The sequence below is a fragment of the Lygodium microphyllum genome, chromosome 3, assembly GCF_053477565.2.
Source record: "Lygodium microphyllum isolate KBCC chromosome 3, Lygodium_microphyllum_v1.1.10, whole genome shotgun sequence".
Lineage (NCBI taxonomy): Eukaryota > Viridiplantae > Streptophyta > Polypodiopsida > Schizaeales > Lygodiaceae > Lygodium > Lygodium microphyllum.
In genome coordinates, this window is record NC_141137.1 from 153,538,001 (window position 1) to 153,544,174 (window position 6,174).

At 39.6% G+C, this 6,174-nt stretch overlaps 1 long non-coding RNA gene across 1 annotated transcript; it reads right to left on the reverse strand.

Annotated features, from left to right (window-relative positions):
• Nucleotides 1–2,680: 2,680 nt before the first annotated feature.
• Nucleotides 2,681–4,730, reverse strand: LOC148039053 (uncharacterized). The gene is made up of 4 exons (XR_015690450.1): nt 4,228–4,730; nt 3,803–3,844; nt 3,632–3,718; nt 2,681–3,525 (listed from the first exon to the last, which is right to left on the reverse strand). It is a non-coding gene; the product is annotated as an uncharacterized LOC148039053 (long non-coding RNA).
• Between the last annotated feature and the right edge of the window lie 1,444 nt (nt 4,731–6,174).

Here is a 6,174-nt window from a genome sequence, read left to right on the forward strand (position 1 = left end):
AAACATGCATATTGCAGAAGTTGCACGGGCATTAATGGCTAAAAAGAATATGCCCAAACATTTTTTGTTTAAGACTATTCATATGATGTCTACATTATGAACGGAACTCCCACAGCTGCAGTTCATGGGATGACTCCTAAAGAATGCTTTACCAGCAAGAAGCCTGATCTATCGCACTTGAAGGTATTTGGCTATGTCGCATAAGCTCATGTGTCAGATGAGCTACGGAAGAAGCTTGATGCAAAGGCAAAAAAATGTATTTTTATTGGATACTCTTTAGAGCAAAAAGAGTATCGTTGTTATAACCCTGTCACATGTGAGTTCAGAGTGAGCAAGGATGTTAAGATAGGAAGTTGGTATACACATGGTGATGTTTTGGATGATGATAATGATTAAGATAGCTATGTACAAAAATATAAACAAGAATCACGGAGTCTTAGTAGACCAGAAACATCATCTAGTGCTACATCTACAATGAGCCCTTGGTCTGGGAGACTAAGGAGTAGCCCCGCATCTTCAGATGGATCTATAAGTGTTGCAAGAAAGGATAAAGGAAAGAAGAAAGTGCTGGATGGTAATGATGCATCTACCAGTCATTTGGGATTTGATGGAGATTCTAGTGGTTTGGAGAGTTTGGATGATGAGCTTTGCATTCCTTCATTAGGACACCAGGTGTACAAAGAGCTCATAGTAATGTAAAGACTCCATTGAGTGATCCGGTGATACGCAAATCTAACAGGGTTAGATACCTTGTTAAAAGATTTGGTTTTGAATGCTATGCAGCTCACCATTATGCTTATATGGTAAAACTAGTTGAGAATGTTGAGTCCACTTGTTTTGAGGATGTTGTTGATCATGCTCATTAGGATACAACAATGGATGAGAAGATGGCTACATTAGAAGCCAATAAGACTTAGGATTTGGTACCCTTACCTAAGGGTAAGAAAGCTATTGGCTGTAAGTAGGTTTACAAAGTCAAGCATAACACAGACGATTCAGTTAGTAGGTATAAGGCTAGGCTGGTTGCAAAATGCGATACTCAAACATATGACATAGATTATGAAGAGACATTCAGTCCAATTGCTAGGATGACAACTATTAGGTGTGTGATTGCCTTGGCAATAGCCAAAGGTTGGAGCTTGCACCAAATGGATGTTAAGAATGCTTTATTGCATGGTAAATTGTAAGAAGTATATATGGAGCAGCTAGCAGGTTATGAGGATTTAGAGCATCCCACATATGTGTGCAGGTTAAAAAAGGCGCTCTATGGGCTAAAGCAAGCACCTAGAGCATGGTCTGACAAGATTGGAGAGTATCTTGTCAATATTGAATTTTATATTTTTAATGCTCATCACTCACTTTATGTGAAAAAGAGATACAAATTTAGTCATCATAATCATCTATGTGGATGACTTGATTATTGCAAGTGACAGTGACAATGGGATTGCTGAAGTTCAGGACTTCTTGAAAAAGAAGTTTGAGATGAAAGATTTGGATGAGTTGAGATACTTTCTTGGTATTGAGGTGATCAGATATGATGGTATATGGCTGTCCCAAAGGCAATATGGCTTGGATATGTTGTCCAAGTATAGTATGACAGCATGTAAGCCTCTTTCAATACCATTGGAGCAAAATGTGAAGTTGAGTGCTGACGTTGGGGATGAGATAGAGACCCTACTATGTTCATGAGGATAATATGAAGTTTGATTTACATGACTATCACAAGGCCAGACATGAGCTATGTTGTTGGCCTTGTCAGTCAATTTATGCAAATGCCTAGAAAGCCTCATTTGGATGCAGTTAGATATATATTGAGATATGTGAAATCCACTTTACATTATGAACTTTTTTATAAGGCAAGTAAGGACGTACAAGTCTTTGGATACAAAGATACAGATTGGGCTGGTAGCATGTCAAATAGAAGATCTACTAGTAGATTCATGTTTTCTCTTGATAGTACAACAGTTACATAGAGTAACAAAAAGCAAACTACAATTGCTCTATCGAGTATAGAGACCGAGTATAGAGATGCTACAATGGCATCATGTGAGGTGGTATGACTACAAAAGTTATTAGGTGATTTAGACATACAAAAAGATTGTCCAATTGTTATTCATTGTGACAACATGAGCAACATATAGCTAGCTAGAAATCCAGTGTTCCATACTAAGACAAAATACATTGAGATACACTACTACCATGTGAAAGAGAAGATACTTGCAGGAGAGATTGACTTGATATATGTCAACACACATGATCAGATAGCTAACATTTTCACAAAGACATTGGATGCAGAGAAGCTTTGAAAATTTCGAAGCTTACTTGGAGTTGTAGAGATAGAATTGAGCTTGAGAGGGAGTGTTAAGATGGCAAGCTCAACACGTGCGGACATTGATGATGGACCACCTGGCTAGATAAGTCCGCACATCTACACTTAGCACATTGGTGGTCATTATAATACTCACATGGCCACTGACTTATCACTTATTATATTTAGTTTGTTACACCTATCTCAACCGCTGACAAAGATATAACGCCAGTCGATTAGTGTAGTCGATTATGCATTGTTTGACTTAGAATGACACTTTTTTTAATGTTGTATCTTATCTATACTTTGTTTACATTATATAGTGTGTGGAAAAAGAAGAAAAACTAGCAAGAAAACGTTTTGGCCTCCATCTCTCTTCTTGTGTTCTTGAGTGAGCTTTCTCTTGTGTATACAGTATGTGTTTGGCGCAACAGCTCAAGCACATCTCCCCATCACGTGATTCTTGACACTCATCGACCATTGTCTTTGTATCCTATTCTTGAGAATCCAAACTTTGTCAAACACGTCTCACAAAATCTTGTTTCCTCTTTTTTGCTCTAGTACATTTGTCATTGCCAGCACTCTTATTAAGTTTCCCACTGCTGGATTTTTTGTCCAGCTGAACATCATCCTTATTCATCGTTCCTTCATTTTGTAGAGAATAATTTGATATCAAGCTGATCAATGGATACTCGGTAGCACTTATATCACTTTGCATAATCTCCTCCCTAGCTTCATGATGTCCATTGGCCCTACTTTTTTCTGCAGCTTTACTATGCTTGTCTTCTCCTCCAATTCATGAGGTGATATAGAACCCGATTGTTCTTGCGAAAACTTTAGCTGGGGCATGTTTGTTTCCAGCACCAACCTGCTTGAATTAGATTCTAGTTAGTTAACCATAGGACTTATCACCATCTCTTCTGTTGCCTCAGTTGCAAGGACACTACCATTTCCAGGATTGCCGACTATTGTTGACCTACTAACATCCTTTCTCCCTATATAAAAAACTCCACCTTTCAGTGATATTGAATTCTCAAGACTCTCCCTGATCGGTTCTACAGTTTGAGTTGCACACTTTCCATTGTCCTAATCAGTGTCCGTTGTGTTCTCTCCTGCGTTGGCAGCACTTCCCCCATCCACATTTTCTAGTAGTGTCTGCTTCCTCTTTGGAGAAAGTTGATAAGTTCCAAATTTCTTTCTACCTCGTACTTTCCTCCCTGATTTAGGCACATAGCTACAAACTGGATGAGCAAGAAATCAAAATGACATTTGCATATTGAATAAATATCTGCATAGTAAAGAAAACTAAAGATCTCAACATACCTCTTGTCAAATTCCTCTATGATGTCAGCACAAGCCTTGACATTCTCGAATGGTTCCCAAGTATTATTCGACTCAGGCCACCCTTGCCTACAATGTAACACATGTCAGATACTCTAAGTTATGCCATAAGAGAAGTGTAGGTATCAAGAAAAGCTAGATCTGATGGATTACTGTTACCAACTGTCACCACTTTATCAAGTATGGCACTTGACCCTGCAATCATCATAAAAAGAAAGATTAGAATTATTGCTTTTGAAATTGACAATGTGCTGTAGAGGACTAAGCAACACAATTCAGCATAACCATTTATGATATCAGGAAACATGGCAATGGCTAGTTTGCAGGCTACAACATAGGCTCAAACGTTTGAACAACCTGACTTGCGAATTTAATACATTAGATGTCAACTAGTAAGCCAAACAGATATGCAAGAAGGATTCGTTTGACTTAGGAGCATAACCAATCAACAAATTTCACCTTTGAAGCTCGTGTGCAGGTTCAGGAAGAGAAAAAGAATTGAGGAATCTCATTGCTTTAATATGGCAGTTAGCATGGATGGTGTGAAAGTGGCTAGAAAAGCCAGGAAGATGATGCACCTTGCGTACTCGCATCTTTTCTCACAGCTTCAACTTCATAGAAGCCTTCTGTGAGTCCCTTGAAACCTGCATCTTGCCTGGAACCGTCTTCTACTTTCTCGCTCCCACTTGCTTCCTCCTCATCCTCCTCCTCTCCTTCTTCTTCTTCCCCTTCCTCCGACTACGAAGCTCCATCACCGTGGCCAGCTTGTCTCTCATTTTCCTTCTCATCAGCGTCCTTGTCACGTTTCCTCTTGGCGATGGAGCTCCTCACGTGCTTTTCTACTGTTGCATCCTTCTTCTTGGCGGATGGAGGGGTCTTACCTAAGCGTGGCTGGAGGGACTTGTTGAGGGAGGAAGAGAAGGATCTCCGGGGGTGGTTGTGAGCCAACTCCTTGTTAGGAGTGGTGGGATAATGGCCAAGCTGGAGAGGCAGGGCATGGTGACCCATGGGATGGCATCCGCACATGCAAAGGAACCTCCTGGTCCTCGCTGGCGACTCTCCAAACCAGGGAGAGAGCGAATGCACAGAAACGTGAGAGCGCCCGCATATGCACAGAAGAAGAAACGAAGTAAGAGGGAAGGAGCTAAAGTTAGAAGAAGAGAGAAAAAAAATTGTGTGCGTTTGAAAAAATTTTAATGTGAAATGCGGGTTGTGGTTCCCTATGCTATTTCTATCAACTCTTCGCTTGTATCCCACCAAATCCTCTTCCTTTCATGGCATGTCTTTGTAAGTATTCTAAAAAGGCCTAAGCGTCCTAGTAGTATTCCTTTTCTTGAAAATGGCTTGGTGTACAAGCTCTAGGATAGGTTTTCAAATATTAACATGGTTCTTAGGCTTTGTATCTCTCAACGATACTATTGAGGGATACTCTTCAGCTCAAGGCATTTGCAACAACATTATCCTTGCCATGGAAAATTTTGATCTCAAAATTAAACTTTTATAGTATTTCTATCCACCTTCTTTTTCTCATATTGAGATCAAATCTACACTCCAAGGCCCATAGGAAGCATATGTAGAAGATATTTCTACCTTTGATCACAAAGAAGCCATGGAGTTACTATTATTAGGAAAAAATTATGGGTGTCCACACCTATTAATCAATAGTCATGCAAGGTTTTTTCACATAAAGATTAGACTCGTAAATGCTTTTACTCAGCTCTATGCACCCAGGTCAGTGCTTCGCAGCTAAAGTACAACTTCTAGCCCTCGGCCCGCATTGCTAGCTCTAAAAGTCTTCAACATCTCTTGCTAGACTTATCATCTCTACAAGCCTTTTTCTTTTGTGTCAATTTTCTCCTTCCCTCATCCTTCCACAAGTGACTTATAATCAAAAAGTAATACCACCACATATACAAATGTCATTGAAAAAAGTAATACCGGGTATCTCTATCTTGTTGAGCTACTTGGAAAACTAGCTAGGTCTATTTTAGTCCCTAGACCATGTAGTAACTCGTGAGTTTCACTTGCACTATGTATTACAAATGCTTGTGTTCACACAAATATCGCCCTAGCATAGAGCATGAATCTCGATCCTACTAAGGTGTGTTACTCAACTTACCTTGAAGTATGTGCATAAGAAGGTAGTTTCCTAGTACTCCACAAAAGTTTGTTTCAATCCAAATGGCCAATGTGGAAAAAATGATGGACATCCTTTCTAGAAATCAAGGCCTCATGCACTTGCTTGTGAACCACATGCTTATACATATTGAAGGATGCCTCATGCAACTGCTAGTCATGATGAGTCATACTAAAGATGTTGCTCAAGAAAAACACTAGAGCACTTAGGCTTATCCCTAGTTGTGTGCACTTGCCACAAAAATTCAAGATCAATCCCAAGTCAATGAAATCAAATAAAAATCCAACTCTCAATGCCCGTTTTAGAAGAAATCGTATATGCATCGAGTTGGCAGTGCTTGTAGGGATTGTCAAATCATGAGCAATGTAGAGTAGCAATGTACCACCAA